The sequence below is a fragment of the Spermophilus citellus genome (genome assembly GCF_964194105.1).
Source record: "Spermophilus citellus genome assembly, chromosome: 1".
In the NCBI taxonomy this organism is placed as follows: domain Eukaryota; kingdom Metazoa; phylum Chordata; class Mammalia; order Rodentia; family Sciuridae; genus Spermophilus; species Spermophilus citellus.
Genome location: NC_138182.1, coordinates 168184625 through 168200138, shown reverse-complemented (window position 1 = coordinate 168200138; position 15514 = coordinate 168184625). Strand labels below are relative to the sequence as shown.

Here is a 15514-nt window from a genome sequence, read left to right as displayed (position 1 = left end):
TCTACTAGCCTGTGTCTCTTAATTGGTGAGTTTAAGCCATTAACATTTAGGGTTATTATTGAGATATGGGTTATCTTTCCAGCCATAATTGTTTATTTATGTTACTGAATATGGTTTATTTTCCTCTTTGATTATTTTCCCCCATTTACTGTCCTACCTCCCACTGTTGGTTTTCATTGTTATTTTCCACTTCCTCTTCCTGTAATGTTTTGCTGAGGATTTTTTGGAGAGATGGTTTTCTAGCTGCAAATTCTTTTAACTTTTGTTTATCATGGAAGGTTTTAATTTCATCTTCCATCTTGAAGCTTAATTTTGCTGGATACACAATTCTTGGTTGGAACCCATTTTCTTTCAGTGTTTGAAATATGTTATTCCAGGATCTTCTAGCTTTCAAAGTCTGTGTTGAGAGATCAGCTGTTATACTGATTGGTTTACCCCTAAATGTAATCTGCTTCCTTTCTCTTGTAGCTTTTAAAATTCTCTCCTTATTCTCTATGTTGGGCATCTTCATTATAATGTGTCTAGGTGTGGATCTCTTATGATTATGCACATTCGGCATCCTGTAGGCTTCTAGGATTTGGGATTCTGCTTCGTTCTTCAAGTCTGGGAAGTTTTCTTGGATTATTTCATTGAATAGATTGCTCATTCCTTTGGTTTAGAGCTCTCTGCCTTCCTGTATCCCAATGACTCTTAAGTTTGGTCTTTTAATGTTATCCCATATTTCTTGGATGTTCTGCTCATGGTTTCTTAACAGTCTTGCTGAGCTGTCTATGTTCTTTTCAAGTTGAAATACTTTGTCTTCATTGTCTGATGTTCTATCTTCTAAGTGTTATACTCTGCTGGTAGTATTCTCAATTGAGTTTTTAAGTTGGTTTATTGCTTCCTGCCTTTCTAGGATTTCTGTTTGTTTGTTTTTTATAACCTCTATCTCCCTGTATAGTTGCTCTTTTGCTTCCTGAATTTGTTTATGCATTTCATTGTTGAAGAGATCTTTCATTGTCTGATTTTGCTGTCTAATGTCTTCCTTGAGACTCCAGATCATCTGAAGCATGTATCTCCTGAATTCTTTATCTGACATTCCATCTGCTGCAGATATTACCTCTTCTAACGTTGAGTTGACCTGCATTGCTTGTGGTCCTTTCTTTCCTTGTCTCTTCATACTGTTCGTGTTTCTTTCTGGTTACTGAGACTGTTGTGTTGTTGAATTTTCCCCCTATATATTTGTATTACTCTTGTATAGTTGCAAAGTGTCCCGCGCAGGCGCGGGCAGGGGCTCTGCTCCTCCTCCAATTGGGGCACTGTGCCTACCACATCGGCAGGCCGCTGGGCCTGTTCTGCTGGTTGGTAGCAGGTGCGCCTACCTTGCAGGCGCGTGGGGCGGCTCTGCCACTCCCAGGTTGCTGGGCCTGACCTGCTGGTGGCTTGCAGGTCCGGCTACCTTGCAGGCGCGGGGGGAGGGCACACACCTATTTGTATTTAGACAGTTACGCGAAATGGAGGACGTAATGCTTGGGATGAAAGTTGGGGGGAAGGGGAAGGTAGGTGCTCTTGAAAAGAAAGAAGGATAGGGAGATAGATAGCATAGAGGAAAATGGAAAGAGCAGTAAAACTTGGAAGGGGAGAGAGAGAGGGAAAAGGGAGAGAAAAAATTAAAATGAAATAGGAAATAAAATTAGGTCTTAGAGATCCATTTTTTTCTCTTCCCGTAGGCAAAGCTGTGCCTTCCAGGCTGAGTTTTTCCCTCAATGTGTCCACAGCAATCCCTGTAAGGCGGTTCCTGGGAGTCTCTCAATCCTGTTGGTCCAGAGCCGTTTCACTTCTACGGCCCCTCCTCCCCTTCCTCCTGCCAGCCAGCCAGGTCCTGCTCACCGGAGGCAGTTCCCCAAGGATTTGGTTACACTTTCAGCCCCATCGAGTGCTCTATTTCCCTAACTACTGAGCACTCTCGCTGTCATTCATCTAAGCCCCAGTGCTGTGGAGCTGTGGTCTGGGAGTCAATTGTTTAATTTTTCCGGACCCCTTTGGTGGGCACACCTTTGGAGTCTGGCAGCTAAGACCATTGGTGTCGCTGCTGGTGGTAATAGGAGTTCAGCCCCTACAGTCAAAACCACACTGCTGGCGGTAGGAGGAGTTGGGGGTCTGGAGTGTCCTCTGTTTCCCTCCGCCCCTACCATCACACCCTCTCAGTTCGCGGTTGGGGGATTTGGGAGTGGGTAGTCTTCTCTGATTCCCTCTGCCCCTACAGTCATGCCCTCGTCACTGGCAGTAGGGGGAGTTGGGGGTCGAGAGTCCTTTGGCCCTTACGGTCACGCCCACGGAGAGATTTTGAAGTTTCCCAGTTGTTTGTATCTGGTGTGGGTGGGAGTCACACACCTGCTAAAGTAGATTCCGCTGGGAAGGAATCTCTTTGGCCGAACTTTGGTGACTTCCCCTCTCTGCTATGGCGGGCCCCTGGCTCCTTGGTGGAGTGTCCGAAGGGTGGGGTGGAACTGGCTTGTCTCTGGTCTGACACAATCTCTGGTTTTAGTTCCCAGTTCGCTATTTCGTAAAGGGTTGGTTAGATTCCCTTCACGCTGTCTGGGGGGGGGGGGGAGCCGTTCGCCGGGTGGGCGGGGCTGTTAGTAGAGCCGGGAGGGCACGGGCTGTCTGCTGGGCCAGGCGGGGACACTTCTCGCTGCATCGGGCCGCCGGGGGCTGCCTGTAGAGCCGGGCAGCTGCGGCCACGTGGCTAAGATCCGGGTGCGCGGGGTGGCCGTTCGCTGAGCGAGAGCGTGGCCTCCCGGGACGGCGGGATGGCGGGTGCCGTCTGTGGGTTCGGGCGGGCCGCGCCGCTTGGGTCCACCGGCCGCTTTCTGAAGCGGCTGGTGGCCGCGGGATTGTACCTCTGCACCCGCCGGGGGGCCGCCTGTAGAGCTGGGCAGCTGCGGCCGCGTGGCTACGAGCTTGGCAGGCGTGGTGGCCGTTCGCAGAGCGAGAGCAGGGCCTCCCCGGGACGGCGGGATGGCGGGTGCCGTCTGCGGGTTCGGGCGGGCTGCGCCGCTCTGGGCCGCTGGCCGCTTGCAGAAGTGGCTGGTGGCTTCGGGACTGGACCTCCGTGCCCGCGTGGCCGGCCAAGATCCACTTGTCTGGGACAAACTGACACTTCTAATAAACCTACCAATTCCCGGCAGGTCCCCTCTTAACGGAATTTTCCTAGAAGTTCCTCAGTAGGTAGACTGCCGCTGTTCCAATGGGTCTTTCTGATCCCGTTAATGTGGAGACATTGGAATCGCTGCTTCCTCACCAGCGGCCATGTTGGATCTCTCCCTCTTGGATTGTAAGACAATACATTTCTGCTGTTTCATCCACTCAGTAATGTAGTACTTTGTTATGGTAGCAACTCACGCAACATGTAGTTGGGAGAAAATGAGTACCTTGGTCCTCAAGGCGAGCTCTGGGAGATACACCAAAACATCATGTGAATCTTTATTCTTTCCAAAGTAAAAACATTAGCAATGTACATGTCAAAAATCATTGGTGATATAATTAAGTTTAAGTGTTTACAATAGATTGAAATAGCAAATTACTCTTGGAATAAAGTAATATGATATTTATAAAGCTATGTTATATATGTCACAAGTCCCATGAGTTTTCAGTTCATGTACAAAAGGAGAAAGCTACTTAAGACACAATAGTATAAATTGAAGAAAAGTTGCTCCAGGTGATGGCCAGTTGGGAGCATTTTTTAAAGAGGGAAGGAGGATGGAGCCCAAAAAGAGTGGAGTGATCTGAGGAGTTGCCAGCACAGCACCAGGAAAACAGAAAAAGGAAGCATATTTTGTTTATTTGGCAGTTTGTAGGCCCTAATTCATGAACTGGAAATACTCATTGCACTAAAAATGATAGACAAATTCGATTAGAAGTGTTTAGAAGTCAGGGAGAAGGCTATAAGAATGGTTAGGGAAGTCTTTACAGAGTTGGATTTAAGCTGAATTTTGAAGGTCACGCATTTTTCCAGAGGCCAAAGAAACACGTCCCAGAATTTTTGAGGGAATTTGGATGTTTTATTTTGTATTGTGAGACAGGGTCTCACTAAGTTGCCCAGACAGGTTTTGAACTAGAGAACTTCTTGCTGCAGTCTCCTGAGTAGCAAGGAGAAATTATAGCTGTTGATTGGGTTTGAGAATCTGTTTGAACAAAGGTGAAAAAAAAACAAAACATGTAGAACATAGAATTCAATGATTTAAGTGCACTCCATAACATTATTTTTTGTTTGTTTTAAAGTCTATTTTGTCTGATGTTAGTAATAGCTACTCTAGGTTTCTTGTAGTTGCTATTTGCATGATTTATCTTTCTATATCCTTTTACTTTTTTCTTATTTGCATATGTGAATTGAAAGTATTTCTCCTGTAAATATCATACAACTGGTTTTTATTTTTATTTATTTATTTTTGAACCCAGGGCCTTACACATAAGGCAAGAGTTCTATCATTGAGCTACATTCCTAGTCCCTCCATTCACATATAATGATGTAGTTGGATCTGCAAATTTACTTTTAGTTTTCTTGTCTGTTTTGTTCCTCTTTATTGCTTTCATTTGCATTATGTGAATAATTTCTAGCCTTTGCTTGTGCTGCTACAACAAATTACTATAGACTGGTGACCTGTAAGTAACAGAAATATATTTCTTACAGTTCTGAAGTCTGAAAAGTCCAAGATAAGGGCACTCTGCTTCCAAGATAGTACCTTGTTGTTGCTTCTTGTAGAGGCCACAGTGTGTCTTCATATGGCAGAAGCCAGAAGGGAAAAAAGGCCTAATTAGCCCTTTCTGGGACCTAATCTGTTCTCAAAAGGCCCTATTTCATCATTTTACCACAATGGGAATTAAATTTCATCATAAATTTCAAAGGGTACATATTTAAACCATAACATTTTCTAATTTGGATTTCAATTTTATTAATGATCTTTTTCCCACTATTGTTTTGTTATTACTTCCTTAGTGGTTACTCTGGGGCTTACTGTATATATCTTAATTTATCAGCTTAGTATTTATGTCTTTTAAAGAAGCTAAGAGAAGAAAGGACAGCAAGCATATATTTTTAGTTGTTGTTTATTATTATTTGTCATTTATGGTTTTCTTCATTTGTTCCTATGGATTCAAGTTACCACCTGGAGTCATTTCCTTAGTTCAATTCAGCTTTTTTCTACTCACTTCCTTTGTACCCTTATTGGCAAATGTATTACATTTCTATGTGTTATAGGTTCAACAATTTATTATTTATCTATTGTTTTATTGCTTATATGTCTTAAAAGTTTTGTTGTATATATTTAAGGTATCTAACATATTTTGATATACATATTAAATTAAATGATTAGTATAGTCAAGCAAATTAACATATCCTTGTACTCTCCCCTGGCTCCCAGTGGGAGAATTCAACAAATTTTACCCGTCTGCTGGAGTTATCTAGCAGGATTGATGCCTAACTACCTATAGCTGGAATCACCTTGATTACCATGTCTTGGGTTCCATTTTTCCCCTTCCCTGCAACATTTTTCCTTTTTTTTTTTTTTTTTTTTTTTTTTTGGTGCTTCTGGGACTCACCTTCCAAATAAACTCGCCATGTTTAAATTCTTGTTTCAGGATGTACTTCTGGGCAAACCCTGTGTAAGTCACATGTCCAACTCACCTACTCTCTGATCCCAGCTACCAAGAAATGCTCTTTAGAAGCTACCAACCTACAGGTTCAAAGCATAATGTTACATTAACAATATAGTAAGCTACATGTAGAAAGTGAAATACACTACATACCTACCCATTAAGATAAAAATTACTATCTCATATTGTAACATTCCATTTATTATAAAATAGAACTTTTATTATTAATGTTAATTTTGTTCATGAGCTGAAGTATAGGGTATAGGAAGAAAGAAAAAAGGGAAGGAGACAAAGAAGGGAAAAGGAAGGAAATAAAAGAAGAAGAAGGAAGAAAAATCTATCTGCAGAATGAATGTTTTGTTTTTAAGTGGCCTTTGTGAATCATGAACATTAGCAATGTGTCACTTGATGCATAGACCCATGCTTAAAGGATCAAATATAGGAATAAATGAACACTGAAGCCTTGATTTTGGTCACAGGCAAAAAGGAGGAAGTATCATTCCATCAAATGAGCTATTTGTGCAAAAAACTTGATTCAAGATCCCTCTTATTTCTTTCCTGTCATCTTTGGTTCATTTTTTATTTATTTATTTATTTATTTATTTATTTTTTAAAGATAGAGTGAGAGAGGATATATATATATATATATATATATATATATATATATATATAGAGAGAGAGAGAGAGAGAGAGAGAGAGAGAGAGAGAGAGAATTTTTTTTTTAATATTTATTTTTTAGTAATCGGTGGACACAATATCTTTGTTTGTATGTGGTGCTGAGGCTCGAACCCGGGCCGCACGCATGCCAGGCGAGCGCGCTACCGCTTGAGCCACATCCCCAGCCCCTGGTTCATTTTTTTTTGGATAGAAAGGAATAAAAACAGAAACATTCTCATATCAGTACCAATTTAATAAAAACTGGTTCTTCACATGTATAACAAAATATTTCTCTAAAGAATAAAGAAAAATAAAAGTCTTTGTTCTAGATCTACAACAGAGATAAAATGTAAATATAACAGTGGGAAAATCTGTAAACCTGGTATAAAGCAATCTGCCTTTAAAAGATGATTTATACTTTGGAGGCTGATGCAGAGTACTTGAGTCTAGCCTGGGCAACATAGTGAGACCACATTTCAAAAAAAAAATGAATTATAGTCTAAAAGTTAATTGGAATTTAAAAAACTTACAGAGAAATTATTCACAAAATATTCACAATAGAACTCCTTACATATAGTTCACTTCATTTTACAAATAAAAATAACATCATAAATTAGTAAGGGAGATCTAAGCCTCTTAGAGTGGAAATACTCTTTGATCTCTTGTATTTGTTTAAACAGAATGTTCTTCATAGAGACTTTTTGATGAAGAACAGTGAGTTCTGTTATTTATGAAGTTGTGCTTTAATTCAAACAATGAATTGAATTGGAAAGTTTCCTTAGATTCCTTTGCCAGTTTCTGAAGTCCTCTTTCCCTCTAGGTTGGAGACAGCTTCCTCCCCACTCCTCTGCTATGTTTGGGGTATTTTGAATGTTTCTTACACTAAGAACCATTTACTGTTTGACCTGCTGTTTAAAGAGTTAAAATACCAAATAAGTCACATAAAACAACGTGAATCTGCTACAGCATGGGATTTAGCTGTTTCTTCATTCATCAAAGACCAGCTTTCCAACTCCTGCTTGAGTTCTGAGATTAAAAAGACACAGATTCAAGTTCTGCCTCTGTCACTATTTTTGGTGAATAAAAACATGGGTTGTCTAATAAATGAACCTAGCAGTTCTCTGTAGGTTGTCTGGATGAACTAGCTGGGACTGGGGACACCTCTTTCCTTGCCACTGGAAAGGGTAGCCTCTGAAACAACTAAGGCACCAGTGGTTCCCATTCTCCTCAGGGGAAGAGCTATGCCTAAACCCAACTTCCAACAGAGTCTAACAAGCAGTGTGGCCAGACAGCTGGCACCTAAACTCAGACCATTTAGTGCCCCAGCCCAGACTTTATGTCTCCTGCTTATAAGTCCACTCTTAACTTGCCCTATAAAAGAGAAAGGAACAGCGGGTGGATCCCTCTCTTGAAGCACAGCCCTGTTGTGCTTTCAGCTGAACCCTGGACCTGCCTAACTCACCTCATCTGCCTGTGACATATACCAAGAGATACTATACTGCAAATATATTTGTAAGCACTCTGGACTTGTAATATATATATTACTTCCTTGATCCTTAGTTTCCTCATCTATGAAAAGAGAAAACATACTATTTATCTCACAGGATTGTTCCATAAGTTAAATTTACTCATTCAACTCATGTGAAGCACTACTGAGTTAGTTTTCATGTAACGTTGGCTGCACAGATAAAATACACCATCTTTGAGAGAGTTTTGGTGTCATGGAAGGGCATGGACTTTTGAGCTAAAGAAATGGCTCTACATTCCAACTTTGTCACTTTGTGTCCTTGACCTTTAATCTCTGAATTTAAGAGAGGGTGTGAATGTTAAGTGAGATTCTATCTATAAAAGGATCAGGTGTACACTTAGTACCTAGTATATGCTCAATAAATTCTTGATTTGTTTTTCTGCTTCCCTTCTTCCCTTTTCCACTTCCTCCTTATTTCATGCTTCTTTGCTTCTTACCCCATTTGGACTTATTCTTCTTTGTTTCACTTATCTAGACTCTTTCCCCCCTCCAAATCTTTCCCCAAACTGATATGACATATTTTTCAAAACTCCACACATTTTTAACATGTTGTAGGAAATATAGGAATGAATTCTTAGAGGATGTGGGCTTGAGGCTGAGAGAACTTTCTGGAAGGGCCCTGAACCTACTGTACATGGAGAAGTTGGGCAATATACATTCCTGCTTGGTTGTTTCAAATTTGTCAAAACTTCAGTTACTACTTATATAAGTAGTTAATCAGATTTGCATCATCATGGAAATCTGGGTTGTTCTTTGCTTCCCTCTTCTGGTGACTTTTTTTTTTTTTTTTAGATTTCTTTGGAGATTAGCTGTAATTTGGAGGGTTGTAGTAAACAAGTCAGTAATTCTAGAGTAGTATCTAGTGATTCTAGAGTACCTTCTCCATCTCTCCTTCTGAGAATCTAAGATTGTGTTGTCATTTTACAAGGGTTTACTGACGTCAGTGGGGACTGAAAGACTAGAAAACTTGAGATTTGAAATTAGACATTATGTTGAAGTAACAGAGTAGAACTCAGCTAAGATGATGAGGTTGGGATAGTGGAGGGGCTCTCTCCCTAACAATCTTAACTCAGTGACATCAAGTCCAAGGCAGAAAGCAAATTAATAAAGGGACAGATAGTGTAGGAAGTGCTGGCTTAAATACATTCAAATGTAAACATTTCAAGCACTGAATATGCCAAACCAAATGTTAGTGGGCTAAATTTGCTCCATGGGGCATCAGTGTGTAATCTTTCCAAGTCTTATAGAATTTGGTCTCCAGGAAGTACAGCTACAGATAACAATGGTGAGCCAGCAAAGTGGTCACCACCAGGAAAGTTCAACTGAGTATCCAGGGGAGACTTGAGAGGGAGGATTGTTATGGTGTATAGTACTGGGGGAGTAAGCCAGTAGTTAAGGAGGTACCAGTTCCCTGGACAAGAGTATTAGGAGGCTGGTCTTAGTGGAGGCGCTCTGTGGTGATAGAAGGAACAAAACAGATTTACCAACCAGGAAGGCCTAGGTATGAGGCTAGAGATTTTTATTGGGACTCAGAAGAACATAACAAATAACAAGACTAGCAAGCTCCTCATTATTACTGAATTACTTGCATGGTTGAACTAATGATCTTTAAATCCCTTGAAAATATTTTTATTACTTTTTAAAAACTGATTTTTAATTGCTGAGAAAAATACAGAAGCATAATAGAAAAGAACTTTTAGATTGTCATGTGTAAGGGAAGACAGGATGTTTTCCAAATTGTGTTATCTAACAAGAGATTTTCTTTATTCCCAAAAGCTTAGTGTCTGAGATTAAGGTCGAGGCTGATAAAACTCTAGCACAGAGCCTCCTCTTGAAGGAGATTACCATAGTAGTTAGGCACTGAGCATGTATTAGTTATCTTACTAGTTCCTGAGAGAAATTTCACAATATTCCAACTGTGGGAAACAGAGTGCCTGTTACTCCCTGGGAGTTTGCTCACCAGAGGAATGCTGCCTTGTACATTTCCACAGCCAGAATCCTTACAGCTCCCCTTTTTCTGTTGTATGGTGTTTTGGATGAATAACATTTGTTTTCTCTTTAATGTTGGTGGAGGCAAAAAAAAATAAGGTAGGCATTAACAGTAACAAGGATAACAAAACAGTGCCAGTATTGGTAAACATCCACTTAAGAACAAGGAGTCTGATTTTTTCTGGAATTCCCAGAGCTGGGGTATAATAGCAGAACAACATTATCATAAGGATCAAAACATTTACAGAGTTTTGTGTGTAAATTTAGCAAAAAGCAGTAACCAAATTTTCCAGAGTGTATTTTAATCCCTTTTGAGCCAACAGCTGTTGAACTGAGGCTGTTAATGATTTTATATCTCCCCAATTCACTGGAGGTCGGGTATATTGGGGCCATCTTTTGGTGTTCCTTCTCATTCGAGGAGAGTGATTGTCTTTTGTTTGACAGAATCCTCCTCATCCAAGGTCAAATGAAACTTGGGGATTGAGTTGTGAAGTCCCTTATGCAACTCATGATTGACAGGTCTCATGAACCAAACCGGAATCCAAATAGGACCTGTTGGTGTAAGCCGAGTAGCATATCTTTTTTTGCATGTGATTAGAAGCATATGATCTTAACTCAGGTGAGGTGGTCTCTAGACAAATCTTAGATAAGGTGTTTCATTTTGAAAATAATATTAGTCTCTTTCTTAAACATTACTTTATAAAGTTTTTATATATCATTTTTTGAGTCTATGTGAATCAGTTAACATAATTTAACATTACATATGAAATACAAATCAAGTAAAGCAAGAGAGCCTCAAACACTTTTGTGGGGAAGAGGAAAAATATCTTTACATCTCAAATTGTGAAAGCTTAAATAAAACAGGCTCTCTTTATTGCCTATTAAAAATATATCTGACGTTACCTCTCAGTATAGAGAGTAACACAAAATTTTATAATTTATGACAGATTATTTTATCTAATTATAGAATTGAAAAGCTCACAGATAAAGTTTTAATTAGATTTGTTATTTTTATAATAGACCACTGTTATAGAGAAGTTTAATTTGGAGAACACCAGTTTTGTAAAGATGTTTTCCTAAACCTTATATTCAAAAGACTTTATATGACTACTTTTAGACTATGAAGAAACCAGTTAACAGCACCACAATTACATTGATGTTTATAATTACACTGATGTTTTTATATTAATAAAGTTTAACTTTGAAGAAAAATTTAGAATCTGGAATGTAGCATAATACTCTAAAATAATAGCTTATCAATGTTGGACAAACAATAATGTTTTTAAAACCTATTTTTTGATAAAACTTCATAACATGTAATTTTTAGTCCGGAGAATACCAACTTGGGAAAGTGTTCTCTTAAGCTTTATATTTAATGAAGTTTACTTTTAAAGTACACTTGAGAATCCAGAGTGTATAGTAATAATTACAGATCTGTATGGGTTAGCAAAAATCAAAGGATATCCTTAAATCTCTTATACATTTAGGGAACAGTGTAGAAATTGACTTAGTCAAGGCAAACAGATATAAGACAGGTCTTTAAACTTTTACATAACACTTAGGCAAAGCTTAAACAGAATAGTTCTCAGATGCACACATATATACCTAGACACATATATTTTGGGTGTCAACAATATTGTTATAACCTAAATCACAATTTTAACCAGTTACAAAGTAATCATTTAAGTCTTTAAAATAGGTACACACCTTAATTTCCTTAAGACTTAACTTCCCAAGTAATAAAACTTAACAAATACAAGAAAATTATCTTGGTAAGAGTAGACCAATGTTTCAGACTTTGCTTTATATCAGTAGATTAAATTTCAAATAAATTTAATGGACTGTGCTAATTATAGCCAACTTAATCACAAATACAAACTTTTTGAAGTTTAACCTTCACTTACACAGACTTTCTTATCACTTACTCACCCTCTTGTCACTTACCCAGACCCTCTTATTGTTTCACAATTTTTACCACAAAAGACTTTCTTACCCAGAAACATTTTCTTTTTCTTTTATATGCTAATACAAGCCTTATATCTAATTTACATCATAAATCTTATGTCTAACTCCTTCCACAAGCCTTATATCTAATTTCCCATCACAAACCATCTTATATTTAATTCTCCATTACAATATTATATATCTTTCTCTCCTTTTAAACTTATAATTTGAAAACATATTTAATTCCCCATTACAAACAATCTTATATATCTTTCTCTCCTTTTAAATTTATAATTTGAAAATTTGTAAAATTTTAACTTTAGGTAAATTACTCCTCTAAATAAGATGAAATACTTAGTTGTTTATATTATGTTAATTGAATACAGCTGAAACATTTTGGACCCTTTGTATATATAACTACACCTGTTAGAACTTTAACTCTTAGTAACCTTGCTTTAGTGAAGACCCAAACAAAGCAATCTTAAACTTCTTTGTTAATTTATCCATTTGAGAAAACCTATTTATGAAGATTCATTCCACTTATGTTAAATTTAATTTACTCATTTTAACTGTAAAAAAATAAAATATCAGAAAAATGTAATTAACAGTATTAATCATTCCTTTCCAGTTGAAGAAAAATCCCAGAAGCAATGACTATTACATTACATTGTAGAGATTTATAGAAATCAACACTTTATTGTCTGACCACCTAGAAAATATTTGTGAATTAGAATTTTATTTTTTTAAATTTTTATTTATTTATTTATTTATTTTTTGGGCGGTGCTGGGTATAGAACCCAGGGCCTTGTGCATGCAAGGCAAGCACTCTACCAGCTGAGCTATATCCCCAGCCCCCTTAGAATTTTAAATACATCTATATTTTTATTTGATTACTTGATTTGAATTAAATTATTTGGATTCATTTTTTTTTTGGTTTAAATTTTCATTTATGAGTGCTCATTTGTCTAAATACCATTTTTGATAACAAGTACCTAATATATAGACATAGGACAGGTCTGTACAACTGGAAATGCCAGGTATAAAATCCAACATCCATAATGGACATTGAAATCAAAGGTTTCAGATGGTTATCATCTTAATCCTCAATATCACCATGTTTATATCCTCAGAATGATTTATTAAAATAAATTTTTGAATGTATTTGAGAGCTAACCCTGGAGAAGCTGGCGTCTGGACAAGGACAGAATGTAAAAAACTTTATACTTAGATAAAATAAGACTGATCAGAAAAATACATCAACTTATGTAGAATATTAAAAAATGTACATGGCTGCAATACTAACTTCTTCATCAAGTCAGAGTGTACCTTTAGCTCAGATAAGAGTCAGTTGGAAGTCTGTGAAATTCTCAGAAAAAAAAATTGAAAAAGAAAGCTTGTACATTTGGAATCGTTTACTTTTGTCTTTCTGTGCTGTAACATTAGAGAGGAACTGGTTAAGAAAGCTAGCTGAAAACAGCTGAGATAGCCAGCTAAGCAGTTTTGATTTAAAAGGGACACTTTTTTCCTTCTTTCATCTAAACTGGTTTTTCATAAGCCTAGTAGTCTTATAGGCCCTGTAATTTACATTTTAAATATAAGGCTAGGAAAGCTAGAGATCCAGCAGAAGCTAAGAGGTGAGGAAAACTGTTGTAACACTTTTTATTTTATAAGATTATTCTCTTAAATAATAGTTGTAGTTTATATTCTTTTTGGAGAGTTCTTTTTTCTTCTTTTTGTTTTTAATTGTTCATGCTCTAATTGGCAAGTGGGATTGAGCCTAATAGGACAAACAGCTAAATTATGAGTTTTTCCTTTCTCCTGTACTTGTTGCACATTTTCCATTAAATCAGGATCTAGGTGGGGGTGGGGTGATTACTGCTGCTGGCCACTGCAGATAATTTAAAGGGGCCACACACCCAGGAGGTGCTGGGATTGTGGCAGTGGGCAGTGTGGGAGGGAAAGAGAGCCTGGGATGAGAATTATAAAGCTTAAATTTAGAAATGGCATCATGACAAAGAAAACAAACTTCCAGCACAAGCACAGGAGCTCCATGGCTCCTCATGAAGCTTCTTACCTATATCTTCCTAATCTTTTGAACATAAAGAATCACTTTCTGGGTACCAGGAGCAACAAGAATTTATGTCTGCTAGCAAAACAGAAAATAAATAAGTAAATAGCATTACTTACAGTCCAGGCTTGTGAAGTAAATCAGAAAGTTCAGCTTGATGATGATGGTGTTGAGCATCAGGGAATTTTCCATAGCTTACCAGTGAGGCTGGGTACCAGATGAAAGATGCATGTCAAAGCCTGTTTCAGGCAGTAAGCTACTCCCATCCCCTGTTAATGTTTCTGTCTAGGGTGCCAGCTGTAAAGAAAAACAAAACGAGACAGAAGCAAGGTGCAGGGCTAAAGTAAAACAGCTGTTCCTCTGAGCTGCCAGCTTTATTTATATTCATAGGTTACATTAAGTCATTGGCATCATTAGTACATATTGCTCATTGTATAAAGTTACTGTTATGTGGGCAGGTTAGGATGCAGTGACATAATTGTGTTATCTATCAAGAGAGTTTCTTTATTCTCAAAAGCTGAGTGTTTGAGATTAAGGTCAAGGCTGATGTAACTCTTGCACAGAGCCTCTTCATGAAGGAGATTACCATAGTAGTTAGGCATTGAGCATGTATTAGTTATCTTACTGGTTCCTTGGAGAAACTTCAGAATATTCCAACTGTGGGAAACGGAGCGCCTGTTACCCCCTGGGAGTTTGCTCACCAGAGGAATGCTGCCTTGTACATTTCCACAGCCAGAATCCTTACATAGAAGAGTATGAATCTTTTTAGTCTTCAACTATTGGCTTATATTATGTAATAGTGATTGGCCACTATGTTTTTATTTTCGTGACTTTCTAAGGGCAAGTAACAAATCACTTGTGACAATAACTATATACCTCAGCCAAAATTAATCACTGTCTGCTGATACATTGTCATATGATATTCTAGTTCTGGAACTTGTATCTAAATGCTATTACTTGAATGCAAGAATTAATGAATTTTTTTTAAACAAAAAAGGTGTTTTAGAAGAGAAACATTTCAGTTTGCTATTCTCTTTGCTAAACTCCACTTACACATTTTCTAAAAGAAACAAATAAATCATCTATCATTTCCACCATGCGGCCAGCGCGATGGTTTCATTAATGAGGTTCTTGGCATAAAAGTTAGCTAGAAGAGATCGAAATAAAACACACAGACTCAGTTACCTTATTTCTATTGCCAGGTCCGAGATGGCTCCCCTCTCTGGTTCCCTCCTCTAACTGCCCAGCAGGGCAGCAAGGATTACTCAGGGCTAGCAGGAGAGAGAGAGTGAGGCACGCCAGGGAGTAGCTTTTTATTGGGGAACAAGAGATTCAGGGGAGAATTCCATCCAATGAAGGTTGAGGGGGGACTGCACTACAAGGTCAGGGTCAGTGATTGGGCCCCCGGGGTTAGTGGTCAGGCACACCCCCACACAGACGGGTTCTCTCATCAGGAAAGGGCCGGGAAAGTTCCGACACAGCCAGGATGCCTCAGACCCTTAACGGGAGCCACCCAATCACGTGTCAGAATGGCTTCCCACATATCATATTCCTGTAAAATGGCATTTTTAATTCATAGATGCTTTGTGTATAACGTGTTTCCAAAGTGTAAAATCTAAAATCTCCCATGTGACTGCCACAATGAACGCACTCATACATCGAACATCTGATATTCTAACATTATTTGAATGCTT

The 15514-nt window shown here is 38.3% G+C and overlaps 1 long non-coding RNA gene across 1 annotated transcript in view; it reads right to left on the bottom strand.

Moving 5' to 3' along the window:
* Nucleotides 1–15111, bottom strand: part of LOC308651701 — a 50501-nt gene extending 35390 nt beyond the window's left edge. The window contains exons 1-2 of the long non-coding RNA XR_014022643.1: nucleotides 15006–15111; nucleotides 13940–14117 (exon numbers count right to left, since the gene is read on the bottom strand). This is a non-coding gene — a long non-coding RNA (uncharacterized lncRNA). The remainder of the gene's footprint in view (nucleotides 1–13939; nucleotides 14118–15005) is intronic.
* Nucleotides 15112–15514: the final 403 nt, after the last annotated feature.